Raw genomic sequence first — 24,570 nt, forward strand, 5'->3', positions numbered from 1 at the left:
TGAGATGGAGAAACACAAACATATATAAAAAGAGACTATACAAACACAAACATATAAAAACAAAAACAAATGTAGCTATACTTACAGAAACACAAAACAGATCTAAAAGCACAAACATAAAAAAAGTCAACAAAATAGCAAGTCAATATACCCCTTTCAATGGTAACTTTAAATATTGATGACCCCAATTTTCCCAATGAAAAGACACAGGTTTGTTAAATGGTTTAAGGAACAAAAGTCCATCTGTCTGCTACCTACAGGAAACTCACCTTACTTTCAAAAACAGCAAACACAGTATAATGAAAGAATGGGGGGAAAACCCCAAAGAAATGGGACTAGGCAACAAGCAGATATGACTATCTTACATATTTTACAAAATATATTACAAACTAAAATAACCAGAAGAGATAAAGAAGGAAATCTAATAAAGGGGAAAAACAACCTCTAAGACAGTACAATCTTAAACATATATGCACCACACTCTGGCATATCTAATTTCATACAAAAAATACTAATGGACTTAAAAGATACAAATTAACTCCAACTCAGTAACAGTAGATGACTTCAGTGCTCTGATTTCTCTAAAAGACGGTTCAACTGGACCAAAAACAAATCCAGAAACATCAGAATTAAATGGAATTGTATATAAAATAGACCTAACAAAATTACAGACTTTCTGACCCACACACTTAAGACTATGTACTGTAGTGAGCAGCCCTCACAAGCTTCTCTAAAACAGACCACATACTAGACCCCCCAACAAACCTCAAACAATTCAGAAAAACCAAGACAATCCCCTGCATGCTATCTGACCACAATGCAATAAAAACTTAAAATCAACAGTGGGTGAATCTCCAGGGATCACACCAATTCATGGAAATTAAACAACATTGCTGAATAATGAATGGGTCAAAGATGAAATCAACAAGAGAAATAAAAATATTTCCTGGAACTAAATGAAAACTAAGAGGAACAAAGCAAAACCCCAGGGACGTACCGACAGCTGTCCCAGGATGGGAATTTATAGCTCTAACTGTCTACGTTACAAAATCAGAAAAAATGCAAATAATTGGCTTAATGATATGACTCGAGAATTTGAAAAAGCAAGGACAAGTGAAATCCAGTAGGTGGTAAGAAATAAGAAAAATCAGAGCAGAAATTAATAAAATAGAAACAAAGAAAACGTCCCAAAGAATTGACAAATTCTAAGAAGAAATTCTTTGTGAAGATAAGCAATATTCACAGACCCTGAGCCCAATTAATCAAAAGGGAGGAGAACCCAGGTTAATGGAATCAGAGATGGATGAAGAAACATATTAGTAGAAGTTCAGAATATTGTAAGGGAGTACCTGAAAATCATATACGCCGTTAAATTAGCGATTCTAAAGGAAATGGGTTAATTTTTAGATTTATCCAAACCACCAGTTTTAGACCATGAAGAGAACAACAATTTAAACAGACTCATACCAAATAAGGAGATTGAAACAGAAAAAAAAATCCCTCAAACTAAAAAAGATAAAGAAAAAAAGGACTAAAGGAAAAACATCCCAAGTCCAGATGAATCCATAGGAGATTCTGCCAGACCTTCTATTCCAAAAAAAAAAAAAAAAAAAAAGTAGTTTATTGTATAAAAGGCTTGCAAATAAATAACTTTAGCTTCATAAAAACATACTTTAAATCACCTATCTGTGCTTTGAGGGTATATATTTCCTGATTCAAGTGTCTTCTTTCGCACATATCCATAAAACGTGTCTTGCCTTTGATCTTGCGTGTCACGCTTGCTCCGCTTTCTCTTGTCCCGATCTCTACCTATACCCTTCATAGTCACTCAGCACTGTTGCAGCGCACTAAAGAGAATCCCTCGCACCCTCCTCTCCATGTGTTCAAATAACCCATGAATTCACCCAGCAACTGCTTACTAACAATATTTATAAAACACTTGTGTTCATCTGTCAAGTTGTTTGGCCAGATGTGGCCATCTTACAAAGCTGTAATAAAACATGAAATAAACCTTTCCATAAAACATTTAATAAAGCTGTAAAAGTTAACTAGCTCGTCAGAAGCAGCCATATAAAAGCCTGTAGCTCTTCTCCGTATCATTACTTTTCATTAGAGGTTGGAGCAAAGTGCAGGCCGGTCTTCTGAGTGCCCGGGCTTACAGTATGGAACTGAATCATGGGTATTGTTCTCAAGACTCTCTTTACTTTGAAACCAAAGAATTCACAATTATTTCACTGAATTGAATTTAAGATGATTGGATTCCCCTCTCTGGGGGAAAAAAAAAAACCTAAGTATTAATTTGAAAGGGGGTTTACTGAAACTCTTGGAATTTATTAAGACAAATAAAAATGGAATTTTGTACCTATTTTCTTGAGAGTATTAAACAAGGAGTGGGCATTTATTTTCCTTCCCACCTTCCAGCTCTTCTTGGCAGTGTCCCATTTCCTTAAAAAAATAGTCTACGTTACACGGATTCTTGAGGGTCTGCAGGTCTTGCAAAAACCAACTTTGCTTTCTGCCACGAGAACTGACAGGTAACTAAGCCATGTGACTCATACCTTGTCTTCTAAGACTGCTGCAGGTCTGGGCCAGAGTGATAGTAACAGTGCTCAAGCTAGGCATGAAGAGATGGTCATGGACAATTTTGACATTCTTTTGTAGCATCCTGTTAGGATGGCTCAGGCATCCCTGGTCCAACTCATAAACCTGCCTGTGTTCATGGCCGCAGTCTCATTCCTTAACTTTCTCTTTGCTGTTATAAGTCCCTATTGCTTGTGCTAAAGGATCCTAACTGCTACAAACTATCAGATGTAAAGATATCGATTCCATTCATTTTCAAGAAACTAAGCAAAGTATGGGGAAGACTGAAAATTACGAAACATTAACTTGTTCGTGTTAGCATTTCTCCCTCTTAAAAAGGGCTATCTAAAATATGTCTAGTCAAATTATGTCTAAAACAAAATAAAATGACTCTCAAAATACATAATACATAATATATAATATATATTCATATAGAGAGAGAGAGCAAGAGAGGGAGAGAGAGAAGGCATGGCTTAGAAGCTTCTATTATACACAAGATGATTCTTAAATGGCTTAACATCTGAGAAGTTCATATAAATAATGGCCTGAAAGGCACCAAGAAGTAACGGAATCCCTGTGAGTTGAAACCTTATAGACTACAGTTGGCTCCAAGTTGTTGGAGTCTAAGAGGATTTATGAGTTATAAAAGGCCTGTATTGTTACTCTTGCATAAAACAACTATACCTAGCGGGCTCAGTTATAATGGGAGCTGTTCACTAGGGCCAACACGATACAAGGAATGGAATGCCTGCCTCTATGCTTTGTTCGAGTCCTTTCGCCATCCAAGCCAAGTCATCTGGAGTGGAAGAAAAAAAAAATCAGAAACTTGGGAAATACATTGATATTTAATATAGTCCTACCAGCTCGTTTTTCTCCCTCAAAGCCTCAGTCACTGTAGGAATCTTAATTAAGAGGGCAGGGAAACGTCACTAAATGTATTTGTAATGGATCCATATCTCTTAGAGCCCGAGAATGGTGTCTTCTCATGAGAGTGAGGGTGTAGCTCAGCCCGATAGGAGGTTCACCAGAAGGTTCAAAACCATCACAGAAAGAATCCTGGATACTGTCTTTTTAAAACTCTCAGGGCTCACATTGTAGGTCAGGTTTCTTTCCAGTTCCCAGTGGTGTGGGAGACATGGCCAGTATAAATCTTATTGTCACAAAAGAACAAGTGATAGTATATATTCAACCACACACATACAACAACTTTCAAACAACATTAACTTAAACCCACAAAACCCAAGAGAGTCTGAGGCGAAGCCGAAGCTCTGCCCTTAAGTCACCCTCATGTGTTTAGATATCAGATACCAAGGCCATCATGTGCTCATTAGGGCTGTGTCCACACAATGCTAACACTAAGGTTAGATATGCTAGAACACAAAGAGGAAAATGAAGAGAAGGGAGAGAAAAAGAAACATCAACGTGCGAGTCTCAACAAAAGACGAATTTCCTCCTGCGATTTTCTTTTCGTTTTCTTGTCAATGTATAGCTGTAGAGACCCTGCTGGCCCCTAAACAGCACCTAGAGGTGAGGGACATTGAAAAGAGACCATGTCTGAAGCAAGTGGGAGACTTTGCCCCTAGTATAATGGGTTCTAAGTTCTAAGCAAGGACTCGATGAAACACATGTACCCTTTAGCTCAGCAATGTATGATCTCTAGTGCTTCATGCATGGGCCAAGTCTCTAATTTTTTCCAGGGTCACTAGATCTAAATAGTTGGAAGTCTAATCTGCAGTTAGTGCTAAATATGATGGAGAAATGATGCCATGAAATAGTAAATTCTAGGAAATTGAGGTGCTCCAATTTATGATAAGAAAGACTGCTTGCATGGTCAGTTGGTTGTGTTGTTTTGTTTAACATGGTCCAGAAGTCACAACTGGCCGTGTGCAACCAGGCAGGGCTCGTACCTCCCCATGTAACAGGTATTGCATACAAATTAACTCAAGGATCGAACACCCCATGAGGCTGTCAGGATGAGTAAAGGAGGCATCTCTGTGTGTAAACCTTCAACCCACTGTCCTCCTATCTGAAATCATCAAACAAACTCCCAAGCAAAAATAAGAGAAAAACTCATTGATGAGGCCAGAAGGAGGCTGAAGGCTTCTTCATACAGAAAGCAACTTTCAGTCAGGAAAAGGACTCCAAATGCTAACTATTTATTCCACAAATATGCCAGTCATGTTCCAGGCCTGAGGGATGGATTCAAAGATGAACAGGAGAAAAATGTCTGTCTCTCCAGAGATCTGTTGAGAAATGACAAAGGCATGGAAACCCGTAGGTAAAACCAGGAAGTCTGTTCAGGGTTCCCATCTGTCTGACATGGGAGCTTTGTGGCCACACTCCAGAAATGCCACAAGAACCTTGTCTTCTGTTCCCTTTCCACTTCCTTTTGGTCCAGTTCGAGGACCTGAAACCTTCCACAGTTGTTCCCCAGGGCTCCACACAATGAGCAAAACACTCCTAGCCAGTGACTGAGAATGGGAACTCCATTTGTTGAGAGCGGCAGTCACAACTCAAATACTAGGAGCTATGTCACCTCCTTTCCCAATCCTTAGGTTGAAACACCAGCTCCCTTTTCTAAGCGTCTCAGATTGTGACTGCACTTGGCCCTTTATAACGTGATTAAGTTCAAATGAAGCTGTGTATGCAAGCTCTTACTCAACGCGATTAGAATCTTTATAAGATGCAATGTATACAAGCGGAGAAAGATGCTAGCACGTGCACACAAGGCAAAACCGGGTAATGACACACCAAGAAAGTGGTTGTGAAGCTGGTGAATTGAGTAACTGTTGCTTTCCAGAAGACTGGAATTTGGTTTCAAACATTAATATTAGGCACACTACAACTACCTGTATCTCTAATCCCAAGAGATCCAGAATCCCTTTCCTGGTCCACACATGGCTTCCACTCACAGGGATGCCAGAGATCTTTGTAATGTTGCCATCAGTAAATGTAGTTCTCTCCTGTTGTCTAATTGTAATACTTTTTTTCCTAGCCTTAGTCTAGAGAACTCCTGTGAGGACACAAATGGGCCTGCTTCCTTTTGTTATTATCAATGTCGAAAATGGTACTGATGAAAGTGAGGACAGTTGACAAGTGTTTGCAGGATGGATGCCTGAGAAGCCTCATGTCAGTGTGTATATAAACAGAGTGTTTATTTCTATTTTGACTAAGGCTTGACTGTCCATATACAGAACCCAGCTCTCCAATGATGAGGCAACTTCCTGGCTTACAAAGCCACCCAAGCACAGATGTCACATAACCAAGAGGAGGCTGAAGGCAGAGTATTAGTTCAAACACAGACATCCTCCAGGCAAACTTACTGGAATAGGACGAAGACTTCAACTGCTCCCTGAGTGGATTTTTGTCTGTGATGAGAGAAAGAGAGGTGAAGAGATGGGACAGAGATGACTTGATCACAGCAGTGAAGACAGCTCTAAAGCTTTAAAAAAATATCACAACTGGAGTCAATTTCAAAATTAATAGGTCCATTTCACTCACTTCTTACTTAATGTAATTAGTGGTGGCAGTGTGACGTGGGGTATAAGTCCAGGAACCTTTTAATCAAAGAACTCAGCATGCTCCAGTGTCTCTAATCTTGGGTCAGGAGTGCACATGCATATACATATGTACGTATGTCACTTCCTTGTCTATACCTCCTCCCCTTAGATTTTTATGATCCCCTTCACAGCAAGGCTCTCTAAAGTGTTGTATACATGCATGCTTCATGTATTTTTCATTTCATGCTCTCTCTGCTAACCCTGCTAGATGTTTACCCTCAAGTTGTTCATATTAAATCCGCCATTGCCCTTTATAATATTCCTTTCCCCGTTCTTGTCCTTTTAGGGCAGATCCTGCCTAGGACCACCTCCTCAGTCTGAAGCATTTCTCTTTTCCCCTGATGGCCATTAACTGCACAAAGCCCAAGGTTCCCCTGCAACCCCCCACTCCCTGTCATTTTTTCGGCCTATTCTTTGTGAAGCATCCCATGCCTTGCCCTGAGATTTTTATTTAACCCATGTATTCTGGGACCAACGGTAGATCCATATAGGATACTTTTGTTCCAAATTCTCATTTTTTAAATTTGTATTTTAAAACCAGCCTGCTAACTAGTGGATTTTCCAAAGGCTTTTTCACAGGTCAATACATTTGTTTAGCCCCCTAAGTATCCCATTCCACTACCACATCCTTGTTTAATCCTTTAAACCCCAGAAGCCATCCCTGCTTTTTCATGTCATATATATTCTATCTTTCCAATTTTTGGAACTAGGCTATGAGATATTAGACTTCCATATGGTTTTCATAGCCTTACCTTAATGCATTTGGGTTCCTCCTCTTCTCCATTCCCTGATGCTCCTACTCTTGTGGTCTGCCATGTTTAAGGCTTTACCCTAAAACAAGGAAGTGACTTTGTCCATCATTCACTGTAGTATTTAATTAGCTATGAGAGATTTTCGCCTCTCTGTGTGGTTGGTTCTTTCGGCGTACTGGACCAGGGTTGATTCCTGGCTTCCTCTTTCTTTGTCCCTTCTCAGTTCTGTGTGGTGCACCGCCAAGGAGTCATGCTGGACAGAAACACATACTCTCCTGCTCACCAGGCCATTCCCTGCTCCCTGCTCTCTTGGAATCTCATTTATGGCTGGGAGAAAGCAGATCTTGCTTTTTTTCCTCTTTTCCTCAGGTTGTCCCTACTCCCCAAACTCTTCAGATTAAAACACATGTAGATTAAAACAAGTAGAAAATTTCTTCAGTAGCGTGGAACTCTCAGGCCTGGAAAGGTAATTGTTTGTTTCCTTTGTCTTGTGTCAGAGATTTGGGGGTGGGGTGGAGGTGGGGTGGGAATCCTATTGTCTCTTTCACTGGGAATCTGCAAAGGAGACCCAGAAAGAAAGAAGGAGTGGAATTACCTTGCTCACAGTGCCATCTGGGTTACTTTTGAATTTGCAAATCCATTTTCAGCACTCTAAGTCTCTTGTTCTGACCACATCCTTCCTAAACTCAGGATTCTAGCAGCGGCTATCTGCACACTTCTGGAGAAGTTCACAAAGCTAGAATATATAGGCCCCAAAACACAGTGTATGTTTATATGGTTCAAATTGCCTCAAGAAAAAAAGTTAAAATGGTTAATAATGATTAAACATTCTGGTGTTTTTAAAATATAAATCTGTATACTTGCTTCCTTTAAAACAATTTACGATTCTCAAAACAGTGCTCATATTTCCTGATTGGAAACCTTAGAGCTGGGTGTGAGACCTCTTTCTGATGTATGACCTCCCATTTTCTATAGAATCCAATATCTACTAGTTCCCTAAAATCTAGACCTGTGTAAGGCACCAGGCATCCTAGTAACCAGATTGCTGAGAAAAATAACTACTTTATAAAACCAAGCTCAACAAAGAGAAAAATTAAAGCAAGACCAAGAAGACATCCCTCCTTCAGGCAAAGTGAGAACAGGAACATTTCTATTTGGAAGTGATAAATAGTCCTTTTATTTAGCATGTGTGTGAAGTGTGTATGGGTCCAAGGACTGTACCAGAGTAGTGCTGCTAAAAAAAAAAATATGGAGCGTCAGTTAAATCTGAATTTCAGATAAGTAACAATCTATGTGTATCTCTTCCCAAATACTAAGGCAAGCTTATTCTGAAGAACAATTTGTGGGCAATTTAAATTGAGCTATATTTGCTTCTCTCTGTAGTCTGGAAAAACTACTTAAGGGACTATTAGAAAACAAACCAATCTCCCCATTCATTATTAACCTATACTGTCTGGCCTTTGCTAGAGTGGTAGAGGAAAAGGACAAGAAAAGGTCCCAGAAAATCAAGAGCTGTCAGACTGTATTTGTCAAAGTGCTGGAGAAAAGCAGCCTTCTTAAATAGGAAGGGAGAAAGCTCTACTTCAAGCCTAAATACAGACACTGAGCAAACACAAACGAAGCAAATATCTCATTGTTAGGGACCTTGGAACGCAGAGAGAATAATTCTTGCATGAAATATTAAAGGGCATAATAGCATGATCTCAGAACAAGGTCATCAGAAAAGAGACAAGAGGAGCGTGGCTGGAGCTGTGGCTTAGTAAGAAGTGTGTCTGATTAGCATGTCAACATCCAGAGCCGAATCTCCAGCACAGAGCAAAACTGGTAGAGAGATACACATCTGTAATCCTGGTACTTGGAAAACAGAGATGACCTAAGGAGAGAGAATATGAATATGTGGCTATTTGGACTAGGTATGAGCAGATACAATACTCTTGCTATCCCTAACTAAGGGACTTTTATCAAATTCCTTGTGAGAAAGAACTAGATATTAATATCACGCTGCTTGTTCCCTCCCACATCCTATATGACTGTGTTTTGGGGAGTTGTTTTATAAACTGGTTGTAATTTCATTCCAAGGATCGTATTCATTCTTTAATTGAGTCCTGGGTAAGTCCTTTAATAAGAACTGTGTAGACAGATTCTGGGGCCTAAGTGTATAAATCCAGTCAAGACTTGGGTTCTGTTTTGCAAAGTAAAATGGGTATGTTCTTTCAAAGTATCAATAAACTGACTCCTGGTGATATTCTGCTATACTCATAGATCAGTGCCTTCTCTCATCATCATGCGAGAACCTTCCTCCAGCAGCAAATTGGAACAGATGCAAAGACCTACAGACCTGAAGAACGGGTGTAAACAGGAGCTCTCCATCAAATCCCTCCCCTCAGAGCTCAGAGAATCCTGTGGAAGAGGAGGCAGAAATAGTGTAAAAGCCAGAGGGGATGGAGGACACCAGGAGAACACAGACCACTGAATCAACCAAGCAAGGCACACAGAGCTCACAGAGACTGAAGCAGCAAGCGCAGGGCCTACACGGGACTGCACCAGGTCCTCTAAAGATATACTATTGTTATTAGCTTACTATTTTTATGAGAGTCCTGGCTGTGAGAATAAGTAGGTCTCTGACTCTTATGTCTGCTCTTGGGCCTTTACCTCCTGCTGAATCGGCACATCCCACTTAAACATGGGAGTTTTTGCTTTGTCTTATTCTATTGGATTTTGCCACACTTTGTCGTTATCTCTTAAAAGCATATTCTCTTTTAATGAGAGACAGAAAGGGAGTGGATCCAGAGGGGAAGGGGAAGAATGAGGGGAAATTATGAATAGGATATATCGTATGAGGAAAAAATAGCTATTTTCAATAAAAGAGAAAACGAAAAGAAGAAAATGAGAATGAGTTTACACCCGACATGGGTAATCTCCTCACTAAAGACAAAACCAGAAACAGGTGATGAGACGGTTTAAAGCAGTGTTGTAAGTCAGTGATCAAGAAAGTCAGTGACAGATTCAGGAGAGGACATACTTCTGTCCATTTGGGATATTGTTGGAACAGGCAACATCTGAAATTCATCTCAGACACCAGATAGAAATAGCATAGAGAAAGCTGAGAGATGTGTTTCGGGCAGGGAGAGTGAGAATTGAAGCTGGAGACAGAGGTGAGAGGACAGCAGAGTTTGTTGTCACTGTTTGGTGCCTTCTTGTGAAGCAGAGATTGTCCTTCATAGCTATCACCAGAGCTCAGAGCATTTAAAGCATGCATGGCAGGGTTTGGTTGGAATTTTAATACGGAAAGAGGAGATGCGGAGAGACGACACACAAGATTGTTGCAAAGGTCAATATGAAGAATGGCCAGGACACAAGCTACGTCAGTGGAAGAAATGGGAAAGGAATGAGTGGATTTCATGTAAGTTGCATGCAAACCAATAATGCACAGTAATCTATCAAATGGGGAGATATATAAGTCACGGAGTCTTGGATTAGATAACACAGCCAAGAATGATGTCGAGCTTGGATGATTTGGCATTGCCAACCAAAATAGGCAATAACAGAGAGAAAAGTAGCTGAATTTGGCCTTGGGCATGCCAAGTTCTAGATGCCTATAGAACATCCAGATAGAAGTCTGACCTGTTTGTAAGGTGCAGCATTCTTGTTTCTAGAAGCCCCATTACATACCACCACAAAGCTCTTAAAATCAACCTACACATCCCTCACTAAATATAACTTTACTCCTAGAGATACCCCCCATTGATCGCCATACCCCGTTTCCCACACCCCCTCTTCCATAACGCCCTCCCATACCTTCTCTTCCAACAACTGATCCCCATCCCCATCCCCCTTCTCACCCCTTCTCCCACTTTCCTCTCTCACTCCATTTATTTTCAGTGACTTTTCCCCCTCTTTCTGTGTGACATTCAGGCATCTAGGAGTGAGGAGGACTACCTATGGAGGCAACTCTAAGAGTAGCTAGAGACCTGGAACAGGGGGACCTGTTGAGGAGGTGACCCTAGCTGAGACTCCTACCAGCAGGGGGAATATGGAGATTGGAGTGGCTACAACTGAACACGAACTGTGAAACTCAGAAAAGTAGAGCTGTGTAAGACCAGGAATCTTAAGTTCTGTGAGGCCCACAGAATGGCTTCAGTTAAATCAGGAAACAAATTAAGAAAGAAACTGAGCTCCCCCAAATCAGAATCCCCAGCAGTCAGAATAAGGGGGTTGTATGAAAGAGAAAGAGAAAAACATCCATAGAGCATAACCGGGTGAGAAAAGAGCCAGAGGGACCAAGGAAAGCAAGGAAAGCACTCTAGGCCATATTCCGCACCCCTATCCAAATCTAGAACTGTAAATAAAACACAAGCTTCTTTTTAAATGTGTCACAAATACCTGTGGAATCAAATGAAGAGAGGAAACCCATTTAGTAAAGTAAAGCCTAAGACATCACTAGGAGGAGAGACCCTTGGTCCTGCAAAGGCGCGACGACCCAGTATAGGAGAATGCCAGGGCAGTGAGGTGGGGGTGGGTGGGTGAATGGGGGAGCACCCTCATGGAAGCAGGGGGAGGGGAGGGGACAGAGGATTTGTGGAGGGGAAACTGGGAAAGTGGATAACATTTGAAATATAAATAAATGAAATACCCAGTAAGAACAACCAGGCCTAAGAGTCTGCGGAAGACAGGACTAATGACTTGAGTTACTGTGGAGAACATGGTGACACGGTGTCTCTTAAAGGGAGCACCTCTGGGAAGAGAGAAAGTGGATGTGGTGCCTACACCAAGCTCGGGGAGGCAGGTCAGTCAGAGTGAGGATCAGTACTTATCGTGAGGCACTGTTAAAATGAGACACCTGGTTTGTGCTCTCAGTCTGTGAGAATGCCAACATGGTCCAGCCACCATGGAAATCAGCCTGAAGGTTCCTCAAGGAATAATAATGAAATAAAATAAAACAAAACAAAATAAAATGACTGTAGCATCCAGCTTATGCCACTCTTGGATACTTACCCAAAGAATCCTAAGTTCCACATGACAGAGGTATCCACCTATCATTGTTCAGTGCGGCACAGTTGCCCAGAGCTACAGTATCCAATGGGGGAGGAATGGATAAAGAAAACATGGTGTAGTCTAAACAATGGCATCGTTCAGCCATAAGGAAGAACCAAGTTAGGTTATTGGCAGGAATAAAGATGAAGCTGGAGATAAGCATAGGAGAATGTCCCCTAAAGACCAACCCCACTGTCCCACTTCCCCCACCTCAGCCTGACTTCCTAGTTTCCAGAACTTCTCTCAAATAGTGCCATGGTCTGGCAACCAAGCATGTAGACCTTGATCCTGAGGGAGGCATTGTATGGTCGAACTATAACAAGAGCGGAACAGGAACTCCCTTGAATGGATAGAAGGATCCTTGCATGGATCTCCCTTGAATGAGTAGAAGGATACCTTGTTTTCAGGGGCTCATCAGGCCTCAGAATATATATTTTATTGCATGCCCTTTGCATATATGTTCATGTAAAGAATCCATTTCAAAACATGCCATGTCTCCCCATGAGATTGTAAAGCTCAAGTAAGAAGCCACACTTAGCCCGGCCTTTTGTTTCACCAGCAAAACCAAGTCGTTTAAGAGAGCCTTCAGAAAGCATTACAAAGCTTTACCCTCTTTCTCTGACCCCCACCAACTCCTTGTTTCTCTGTGTCCCCAGCTTTCTATCATTTCTAAGAAGAAATCGAATCTCAGGGAGTACACACCCATAGTGTGTATACCTGCACACACACACACATGTTCTCCATGAGCATGGAGAATATTCTCCTGATTCCAGGGTGTAGGATGATGTCATACAGCTGAAGGCAGGTACAAGACAGAACGAGGCCTATCATTGGATGAGAAGGAAGGATGGGTGGGGAGAAAAGTTTGAGGAAAGAGGAGGAGACTGGAACAGAAGAAGTCTGGAGAGAAGCCACTGAGAGAACACGGAGGCTGACGTTAAGATTCCACTCTGTGTATTTACAGGTTGTTAGGGATATTCTTAAGGGATGGATGTGTATAGGACTTTGTATGTTTAGGTGGGCAATTATATCTTATGAATTGGATCAGAGGTTATTGTGTTGTGTGCTCTTTCTTGTGGCGAATTAAGTTTAAAAGAGTATGTGGCAGCTGGGACTCTAAGCCGCCATGGAATTGAGATGTATATTTCTGGCATGGTGGCAGCCTGCCTTGGGACCTTGATGGGTAGAAATATTGTTGCCAGGCTCAAGAGAGGCCATCAGCAGTGTTATATGGGATGGAGCGAAGCGGGTGAGAGGCTTTGCTGACTGAGATTAAGGTATCTACCAGATATCTTGGGGCACTGCGGTGCTGGACCTAGTGCAGGGTAAAAGAAAGCCATTTTTTATAATTTTACAGCAACACCAGGGCATCTCTTTCTAGTAATTCCCATGATTTACAGAGGTCCCAAAGAGGAAACAGACAGAAAGGAAACTGAAATCCTCTTCCAAGCCAGTTACATATCAATCCAAAGTACATTTATCCAAACCCTGTTTGGCCCTATCAATGGTGCTCAATCAGTCACTGAGTGCATGGGAATCTCCATTTTCCAAGGGAAGCCTGAAGGCTATAGATGGATTAGAAAGTGATGGACCAGGATAGGGGGGACACCTAGGGGGCCCCCACCCTCTCAGAGGAGAAGCAGAATGGGATAGGAGGAGGGTCTCTGTTGGGGGGGGAGAGGTGCCAGGAGGGGAGGTGGCGTTTCGTATAAATTAATTAATTTAAAAAAAAGAAAATTCTGAATGAAATTTATATGATGTGTAAAGCAATTTCTCTCTCCCTCTCCCTCACCAGCTCCTTTCCCCTCTCCTCTCCCCATGCTTTTCTTATTCTCCCTTTTCCTCTTCTGCCTCCTCCCCAACCCCTGCGAATGCTTCCTTCCCACTCCAAAGGCTGCCCTAGTCAGCTCCTCAGACGTTCTCGAATGCGATGAACAGCTCTCTGCCGACCTTATCCCTAGTTTCTCCTGCGCCACAGAGAATACACAAACAGAGCAGACAGTGGAGCCTACGCTTGGCTCTGGGCTGAAAGTGGGTTTGGCTTGGCTGTGTGGTGTGAGTGCAGAAGAGAAATGAGTGGACTGACGTGAGTCTGTGTTAGTCAGGAAAATTCTAAGAAACTGCCTCCAGAGAGAGGTGGTAAGAGAATTTTTTCCCCCTCTATCAGACTTACATAACCTGTAAAACAACAGGCTGCCATTTTAGAATCGTTGGTGTTGGCGTACTGTTATCGTGGAAACTGCATGAAACTATTCTTTTTAGAAAATATTCCTTCAAGTTTTGGGTTAAAACTTGATGCCAAACACTGATGACTGGTTGGTTTGCCCAATTATTGCCTTTTTTTTTTCTTAGAAGTAAGGGTAAAAACCTCAAAACATGCCACAGCAAAATGGCTATTTCTGTCACTGGCTAACAATTGAAGGACATCCACAAACCTTTGGAAACTAATATCTCCAGGAAAATCCATTTGACAAAAGTCACAAGGAAGTTATTAACTAAAATTAAGTCACTGACAAGAGATGTTATGAATGACCTCATCAGAATTTCAAGTGCATTAACTGTAGCACTGAGACCCCTTGTTACAGACAACTCAGCAAATATTAAATCATCTTACAGCAGTTGCTTGGCTGGCTAGAAATCAATTGAAGAGCCACGAAGGGCTTAAGTTCTAGGCTAGTCCATAATTCCTGAGGCTTCACACAATTCCAAATGTCACCATCACTAGCCTCGCTCTCTCCTATCTATAGATTCATGAATTTTTAATAAGTTGGTTCTGCTTTCCTTGCTAATGACTCCCTGTGCCTCTTCCAAATAGTTATGGGAGAATGACAAGAGTCAGAAAAGTTCTTCAGACTTGGCTTTCCAAAAGTGGTTCAGGAGTGTGGCTCCTTTTCAAATTGGAAGAGGCACTCCTAAATACATGGATTTCTCGTTGCAGTCCCTCAAAGGCCTTTTGCACAAGGAAAAGAAGCATCACATTCCTGTCCAATTCTTTCAACAAGGGCCCCAACTCCATTGGCAGGTTAAAAGCCAGGAAGATGGCTCTGCAGGCAAAGATCTTCCAGCCAGGTTTAAGGAATGAGTGTGACTCCTAGGCCACATGGTAAGAGAGAACCAGTTCCTACAAGCTGTGCTTTTAACAGCTATATATATGCCGTATACATATGCTCACACACATACACACACACACACACACACACATTCATACATATGTGCACACTTACTCATACATGCACATATACATTCACACACTAGCATGCAGGCACACACACATGTATACATACATGCACATACACATGCAAATATACACTCCCTCATATACACAATAAATAAATTTAAAAACCATTCATATTTTGTTAATACCTCTGATAAACGCTAGAGCTTAGTCAAATACTATTGGTCTTACCACATGCACATACTAGACACACATATACACACATACATATACCTATACACACATATACACATATACACACATACACACATATACACCTACACACATATACATAAATATATACACATATACATACACATACACACATACACATACCTATACACACATATACATATTCACATACACATATACATACACATACACACACACATATATATATATATACTCACACTTTCACACGCATACACATATATGCATACAGGAATACACATACACATACAAACATGTAGGGTGGCCAGCTGTGAAAGGTACCCGATTACTAGTCCAGATACATCCCCTGTAGAGAGGTTTGAGACAGATCAGTCATATAGGGCAATGCCCCAAACCTCTCCTCCAGAGGTGAAGACGTGACCACAGATCATGTAGGCTCAAGACAATAGGTAGATGAGGTTTTCCCAAGCTCTCAGGCCAAACCAAATGGGTTTGGGTCTACCTGCTGTCAGACACTGACCCATCCAAAAACTGTATTTATGAATCCTGTTCAGAAGGATTAAAGGTGTGTAGGAATTATTCCATCGTCTGTCATAAGAGCTGTAACACCACCACTTGGGGAAGAGATCTGCTCTCCCAAAATTGCTGCCAGAAGCTCCCCTGCATACCTCACAGGCTCTCCTGCTGGCTCAGCCCAGCCTGAGTAACAGCAGTGGAGGCAACCAAAGCTGTTTCCCCCTCCCTTCCTGAGTTCTCTTCCCTTTGCCTGAACCTGTGCACCTAGCCAGGCCAGTGATCTCTGGGGAAAGCTCCCAGCACAAAGCCCCATACAAACACACATACATAGACACACATACGCACACATATACACAATATACACACATATACACATGTATGTATAGATACAGGCATTGATTTTAAATTTTTTCAAAATGATTTATTTTTCTTACTTGCCTTTTCTAAATCCTAAGTGCATCTGATTATCTATAGTAACTCAATTCACGCCAGAACCTTAAGCTACTACTACATCTGCAAGGCAGTATAGAGGACACTGAGCCTGAAAGAGCAAGGGTAAAGGTGAAAGGAAACGCGCGCTCACCAGTGACTAACAACACAAGGTGCTTGTTGTGTGTTGCCATAAAGCCCATTCAGTGTCTGTGTGGTGACCCCATATTTGGGAAAGAGGAAACTTGGGCTTGAAGATTGTCAGTAACGTTTGTCAACTAGAAAAGGACGTACCTAGTCATTCAAGGTCTTTACCCCCGACCCCAGTCCCCTTCTGTTGCTATCTCAAATTTGATGCCAGATCCAGGAATTATCTCCTATCATTTATCCATTGTTTTTAAGGTCACTATGGATGGTCACTGGACGTCACATGTTCTCTCAGACAGAAGCTGGGTAAGCTTTCTCTTACCAATAAAGCATGACATGGAAACGCATGCGCTACATTCTCTGGCATTTTATTAATCATGCTTGCCATTCATTACTTTGTTCATTCATAATGAGATGGAGGCTAGGGCTTCCACCCTACTAACAGCCGATTTGGGTGTGCTTTTTGGAAAAGACTATCCTGGGTAAAGAAAACTAAGAAAGTCATGAAGCCACCTTGACATGTAGTATTGCTGAAGCGTATACATGTCACCTACTGCCAGAGCTTCAGAAAAAAATTAATCTTAGTAAATTCCTATCAGACTAAGAGACACGATTTGCTTATGAGGAAGGCAGAAAGGAGACTTGAGAGGGGGCAGACAAGAGTGAGGACTTTAGACAACACAGAACGACAACCATCCACATGGCATCGATACAGTATTGTGTGTCCTAAGTAATGCAAAGATGACTTGAACCATGCAGGAGGACTGGCTGGCTATGAACTATGAACAGATGCTATGCTAGTCTACATATGAAACCTGAGCTGAGCCTGTGTAGGTTTGGGTGTCTGCAGGAGGGCATTCTTAATGGCCATCCCTTATAGATACCTAGGCTGTACTACCAATGTCTTTTACAAACAAATTAAGCCCATTAAAGTTTATGTAAATTGTCTAAAACTCAGTCTTCTGTAACAGTGAGCTGGGATGTAGACCTAAGACCTCGAGGCCTCCAGACTTTCTCTTACGTATTCACCCTTCCCCATACTATGAGGTTCACTGTGTGTTCTGTTGTACTTTCCCACATTTGTTGAACTAAGTGCCTGGGGCATCTGGAGACAAACTTTGGAATGTGCTCTGGCTGTGCTCAGCTTCTCTGGATCCAACACCGACTGACATTGGAGCTTTGACAAGTCGAACCCCTTTCAGGGGTCTGTTCTTTGAATGATCTGGCATGTGATTCCACATTCCATTTTGTATAATGTATTCAAAGCTCGGAATGATGGTGGGATAGAAGGGGATGTCAATCTTGGGATGAAGTTTGAATCACTGAGAACAGTGCCTGGAGAGCAACCGTTGGGTAAAATTAAAAAACAAAAAACAGAGAAAGCATGAAGAAGAGAGAGAGAGAGAGGCAGAAATGAAAAGGGAAGGAAGGAAGGAAGGAAGGAAGGAAGGAAGGAAGAAAGGAAGAAGTAGAAAGAGGAAGAAAGAAAGAAGGAAGGAAGGAGGAAAAGAAGGAAGAAGAAAGAGAAAGAAAGAAGAGAAGAAGAGAAGAGAAGAGAAGGTGAAGGTAACTAAAGAGGAAAATTGATCCTGAAGATCCCTCCTGCTTGAGAAAGAAGTTTTAGGGAGGAGAAGAAAAAAGAGAAAGAGAAGAAGAAAGAGAGGGTGTAAGAAAGAAGAGAGAAAGAGAAAGCAAAGCCTTCTCCCTACATCCTCACCCAATGGAGCATGGAAATCTTTCTTATCTGTGGTACCTATCTCCAAGGACATCCTGATTTTCCTTTCCAGCTTAGATCTAGGCAAGTCTCTCCTTTGCCCTACTGGCACAAGCTCCAGGCTTGATATTTGCAAAGATGTTATTAAGAATGAAAGGGAAACAGAAGGAAGTGGAGAGTCACGAGGCAGGTCGCTATAGACATCATTGCCATTCTTTAAGCTCACAGTAATGAAATGGCTTATACAGAATCCTAGGTCCCATCCTAGCTGTGTCCAGTGGTATTTATGGAATGTCTACCATGTGCCAAGCATCACTCTAAGTGTTTGCCATACGTAGTGATCAGGACAGAGATGTTTCTGGCCAGACTCATCTCTTCTGACATGTTTTGATCTTGACAAAGCCACCTTCTCCTTGCTCCTGCTTAGACATTTTCATTTGCAGGTGGCTTAAACCTAATTCAACCGAGCTTAAATCAAAGTGGGAATTTGTTGGGGCAAGCAGATTGGTTTCAAACATGTCTGAATGGTGCATTTTAATGCTTTTCTTCAGGAATCGTGGCTTCTTTCCTCTTAATTATGGGTACCTATCCATGGGCTTCACTTTCTGTGTTCAACAGACAGAGGAAGATGGTTTCAGGCAGCCCTAAGTCTACCATGTCTTACTAGTCCCAAGAGAAAGAGTCTTTTCTAGTGAGGCCAATATAAGTGACTGGCATGGCTTGCACCAAAAGACCACATATGGAATTAAACCCTTTTCCTCCCACATAGTTTTACCTTATGGTGTTGCAGTCACAAACATGAAGCCACACACAGTTAACAAACAGCATCCTTACTCGTTCCCCTCTGAGTTACCTAGGATCTATGGATCAAGGACCTTATTTGGAAATCAAAGGAGAGAGGAAGATGTTTCTTTTATTATTATTATTATTAACTTGAGTATTTCTTATTTACACTTCGAGTGTTATTCCCTTTCCCCGTTTCCGGGCAAACATCCCCCTAATCTCTCCCCCTCCCCTTCTTTATGCGTGTTCCCCTCCCCATCCTCCCCCCATTGCCGCCCTCCCCCCCAACAATCTAGTTCACTGGGGGTTCAGTCTTAGCAGGACCCAGGGCTTCCCCTTCCACTGGTGCTCTTACTAGGATATTCATTGCTACCTATGAGGTCAGAGTCCAGGGTCAGTCCATGTATAGTCTTTAGGTAGTGGCTTAGTCCCTGGAAGCTCTGGTTGCTTGGCATAGTTGTTCATAAGGGGTCTCGAGCTCCTTCAAGCTCTTCGAGTTCTTTCTCTGATTCCTTCAACGGGGGTCCCGTTCTCAGTTTGGTGGTTTGCTGCTGGCATTCACCTCTGTATTTGCTGTATTCTGGCTGTGTCTCTCAGCAAAACTAAGTTTAACAGTCCACCAAAGGGAGAGGGGCTCACTGGCCATCTCCAGTATCACCTTCTCTTAGGTATCTTTAAAGGTCTCCTCTGTCACTCGTATGTCTTCTGCATCTAGTAATTCTCTGAGAGAGCCGGCACAGTGATTTACCTCCATTAGGTATGCAAAACACCTGGATAGATTGCCTTGGTAGGCCCAAGAGAGGGGGCAGGGGAGAAGGGGAAAGGGGGGAGAGAAGGGGAGAGACTTAAAGTAGACGAAAGGAAAGAAAAGAAAAGGAAAGGAAAAGAAAAGGAGAAGAGAAGGGAAGGGGAGGGAAGGGGAGGGAAAGGGAGGGAAGGGGAGAGAAGGGGAGGGGAGGGGAGGGAAAGGGGCAGGAAGGGAAGGCAAAGGGGAGTAGAAGGTGATGGAGAAGAGAGAATTGTAGGCATTAGCAAGGAAAGGTAGGAGGAGAAGGAGGGAAGCAAGGAAATGGATAAAGGGAGAGAGAGAGAGACAGAGACAGAGACAGAGAGACAGAGAGAGATACAGAGACAGAGACAGAGACAGAGACAGAAGTGAAAACAAAGGAAGAGCTTAGGCTACTTGGTTCAGAAGTCATGCCCTTAAGTTAAACATTCCGATGACCAGATCCCACACTATCATTAACTTGAGATCCATGGACAACACATTGCAAGCCTTTACTGTCTTTTCCTCACCAAACAACACACATATCAACTTCTCCTTTCCCTGAGCCCTTGTGACAACTGTATACTCATGGTTATAAGACTCTTCAGCCCAGTTGTGGGTATGACTGGCATCAATTAAGGGTAATCCCTAACATTGTCCTTCTTTTAGGTCAGTAACATTGTTGTTGGGAGTCACAGGGAGGGGCAGAGGGAGACCCACTAGGGCCTCACAGACTTCTCAGAGTCCATGAACAGCCAGCCTTCTAAAGAAAGTTAAATTGCATTCTGGAAAAAAAAAATCTGCAAGTAAAAAAACTCAGATCATTTCTAGAACGCTATCCAAACCAAACCTTCTTGAAGGTCATAACGTGTTCTGAGGTTTTGGTCCACTATTTTTCACTTATACAGTCCTCAGCCCTGCCAGGGCTGAGTTAGGATTTGAGCTGGACATAGCCAAATACCACAAAGAAAAGAAGAAAAAAAGCCCTCTGCCCTGAATGCATTTCCAGTCCGGCAGAGAACCGAAAGCTCTGGAAAGTTCCAGGCAGCCACCTTTCAGAGATGCTGCAGAGCTGTGGTCTGTGGGTTTGGAAGAGCTAGTGGCAGCCTTCAGCTTCTGACCTCACAGGCCATGGATATTGAGATGACTCATGCCAATCTGAGCTCCAGTGGCCCCCAGTGTAGGCTTGAGGATGAGGTGAGCGGGAGGAGGGGAAAAATCTCTTCCCAAGGTAAGCAACAGCCATTTACCAGGTGAATGTTTACATTGCTGATAAGTCTGGGGGCGGGTATGTGAGTGTGTGTTGTTGGTAGGGTTTGTGTGAGTGTGTGTGTGTGTGTGTGTGTGTGTGTGTGTATGTGTGAGAGAGAAAAAGAGAGAGAGAGAGAGAGAGAGAGGGAGAGGGAGGGAGGGAGAGGGAGAGGGAGAGAGGAGTAGTAGTAGTAGAGGTGTGTGAGTGTGTGTGTTAGGGGTGTGTGTGTGTGGTAGAGGTGTGTTTCTGTTTGTGTAGGGGTGTGTGTAGTAGAGGTGTGTGTCTGTTTGTGTAGGGGTGTGTGTGTGGTAGAGGTGTGTGAGGTTCTGTTTGCATAGGAGTGTGGGTGGAAGGATGTGTGTGAGAGAGAGTGTGTGTAGGTACGTGTATGAGTGTGTATAAGAGTGTAACACAGAGAGACAGAGATGCGCAGATTTCAAAAAATAAATCTAAATATCTCATTTTATCCTGGCTACATGACTTAATCAACCTAGAGACAAACAAGCCTTTGAATCACACACCATTTACCTCACCTTTCTTTTCTTTTCCTACAAAAATGAATAAAACTATAATTGATTGGTAATTTTTTTAAAAGATTTGTATGTATGTATACGTGTGTGCCTGTGTGACTGAGTGTGTGTGTGTGTGTGTGTGTGTGTGTGTGTGGTACCCTTGGAGACCATAAGAGGGGATTCTCTGGAACTGGAGTCCCTGATGATTGTGCTAACTGCTACACAGGTGCTAGAAAAGCCACATGGGTCCTCTGAAAAGGAGCCAGTGCTAATAACCAATGAGGCATTTTGGCAGCCTCTTAGCTGCTAATTTAATATGATCAAATATGTAGTGTGTAGTGCTGGTACATTAGTTATAAAATAAAAATAAAAAGATTTATGCTTTTAAATAAAGTTGTGATCCTTCCCTGACATGGGCTGTTGCCCAAGGCCAGTTAGAGTTGCAGAAGTCTCAACATCCTTTGTACCCTAAGTTCCCTACCATTCTCAGACTACAAGTCATTCTCGCAGTGAGAAGATGAAAATTAAGTGTATCTGGCCTCCGTCTGCGCACCGCCTTCTTCTGCTTCCCACTCTTTCTTCCTCCACACATCACCACTTATGTATGCATACCCCTGACCTAGCTTAGAGACTTTAGGAAACCTTTGCTGCCTGTGTAGATTAATCACTGGCATTGAATTGTGAGGAAAAGTCCCTAGTATTGAGGTGTGGGGTTAGGGATAAAACCACAATGGCTCTTGTCCACGGAGGTGAAATTTGCAGTTGAGTGAGCACACAGTGGTCTAGAAATCTGGTGAATCAGTATTGCTCAGCTCTGCCCCAGAGCATCAATTTGTGGAAGTTAAGTCTGGTTCTTCCTCCCAGCCCCGTGCTCCCAAATATAAGACTCACACTCAAATATATTTACAAATACCTTGGCCATATAGTTAGGCTCTTCTCTGACTAGATCATAACTTAAAAGAACCCATTTTTTCTAATCTACTTTCTGTCCCATGGCTCAGAACCTGGGCTCAGGTACTATGCCTCCATCCGTCTCGTCACATCTTTCTAGAAAAATCCTCACTCTTAACCCAGAATTCTTTCTGCCTCCCGGATGTCCCACCTTCTATTCTACCATTTCCTAGAGGCCATTGGTTTTTCTATTGACAGGTGATATACATCTATACACTACACTAGATATTCTCTCTACACCGATTTCCATTCCAAAGCATGTACCGATGCTCTAGGTTGCTAATTATGTTTTGAGAACATATGCTAAGGGTTAGGAATGTTTCTAAGGCACCATCACCAAACCCATTTCTCTCCGTGATAGAACTGGGAGCCTGTAAGGGAGCTGAGTAGAACTAGTCTTAGTCTTCTGAGATCCTACCCAAGGTGCTAGGTTGGATCCGTGAAGAAATGGGGAAAAAACAATGAAGAAAACCATAAGCATGAATATTTATATGTGGATCCAAGTGGCTTTCAGGAGCAAAGGGTTGACTGACACATCTACAGACAGAAGGGTTCCTTTGGAGGATGAAACTTCTTCTAAAACAGGAGGTCCAAAGATAATGTTTTCGTTAACTCCTGGTGGGTATATTTGTATTTGTGGGCAAGAAGCTGAAGTTTCAAAATACTTTCTAAGAAGTAAACTGACCTTGTCAATAGCTCACGGCAGGGAGTCAACGTTATTTGGAATCCTGAATGTTTTTATGTTAATAATAATATATAAACGATTGCTTACTGAATGCTTGGTATGCACTACTATGACAAATCACATATTTTATCACATTAAATTATCAAGAGCCTGGAGAGATGCCATGGTGGACAGGAACATATCCTGAATTCTCATTCAGAGCAGGGGCCATCTTTTACTTCCTGAGCTACAAAATCCCCCCTCTCTTACTCCTAACATAAAGCCATTTTCTCCCACAGTAAAATCTAATTCATATTCAATGACAGGAGCCAAATGACTCCACAGTAGAACATCTGTGTAGCATTCAGGAGTCCAGGTTTAATAACCAATGTCATGTATTAAGAAGGAAAAGTATGTGTGTGTGTGTGTGTGTGTGTGTGTGTGTGTGTGTGTGTTCATTGTCACTGAAGGTACCTACCTGCAAAATTGAATTACAACATACAGATTGCTTGACAGCAGACATTCAGGAAAAGGTTACAAAGCACAAACCTGACATAAACAGTTTCCAGAGGGCCTAAGGCATATGTTATTTATAATTATTTCCACAATTCTTATACATTAAATCTAGCACTGTGCTTACCGGATAACAAATTCTCCAGAGATGCCTTTTTCCTTCTGGTGCCTGTTTACAAAAGAGCAATTCTCACTTCCACTGTCTCCCTCAAGGCAGCTAACCCTCTCCTCCGTTTCAGACAAATGACTTCATCTAGTACTTCTTAGAAAGTATTATGAAAATTTTCAATTTCTTGCCCAGAAGCATAAATCTATCCAGTTCTGAGCACACTATCTTCTAATCTCCTCTTTTCATGCTGTTGCACCCTCCAAAGGGAATACTTCCACCTGCCCTTCTGTTGGCCTCCCCTGTGGTCCTCTGAGGCACTCAGGTTTAGAGAAAGATAGTGCCTTGCTTCTTCCCAAATGTTGAGCCTCCCTCTTTCTCTTATTCCATGATGGAAGACAATAGAAGGGAAACTAAGCTAAACGTCCTCCCTAGGTCTCTGTGTAGGATATGATCCTTCAGCCTCCCTCCTAGCAAGGTTCTAGAGATCTAAGATCCCCCTTGCTGATTTCCCTTCCTCCTGTCAGGATCCGAGGCCAGCTGGCTTCCAGCCACCTCTCCACTTACTCTGTTCTGGTCAAGGTCATGATGACCTCTGTGTTTACAGATTCAGTAATGGCTCCACAGGCCTTACCTTACCCGACCTTCTATTGCATTGGCTACCAGGAACTCTTCCTTCCTTGAAACTGCCTTTTCCGTTGAATCTATCCTTCCTTCCAACTGTCTCCCACAAAGCACCGCTGTTATCCTGTGAGCACTTCAAAGTGTCAAAACTGAACTCCGTCCTTGCTTCCAAACCAAACTATCCTGTTGCTTGTTCATGACAAACTCACCCTCTTGCTTAAGTTCACCCAAACCAGAAACTTTGAAGTAGTGTCAGCCTTCCTTTCTAGATGCAGTCGCTCA

The 24,570-nt window shown here is 42.3% G+C and overlaps 1 long non-coding RNA gene across 1 annotated transcript; it reads right to left on the minus strand.

The window, feature by feature from the left end:
- Positions 1–4,669: 4,669 nt before the first annotated feature.
- Positions 4,670–23,779, minus strand: LOC148004604 (uncharacterized). Its single transcript, XR_015626107.1, has 4 exons — positions 23,686–23,779; positions 6,893–6,971; positions 5,904–5,948; positions 4,670–4,823 (listed from the first exon to the last, which is right to left on the minus strand). It is a non-coding gene; the product is annotated as an uncharacterized LOC148004604 (long non-coding RNA).
- Between the last annotated feature and the right edge of the window lie 791 nt (positions 23,780–24,570).

Source organism: Rattus norvegicus, chromosome 7 (genome assembly GCF_021556685.1).
Source record: "Rattus norvegicus strain SHRSP/BbbUtx chromosome 7, alternate assembly SHRSP_T2T, whole genome shotgun sequence".
Lineage (NCBI taxonomy): Eukaryota > Metazoa > Chordata > Mammalia > Rodentia > Muridae > Rattus > Rattus norvegicus.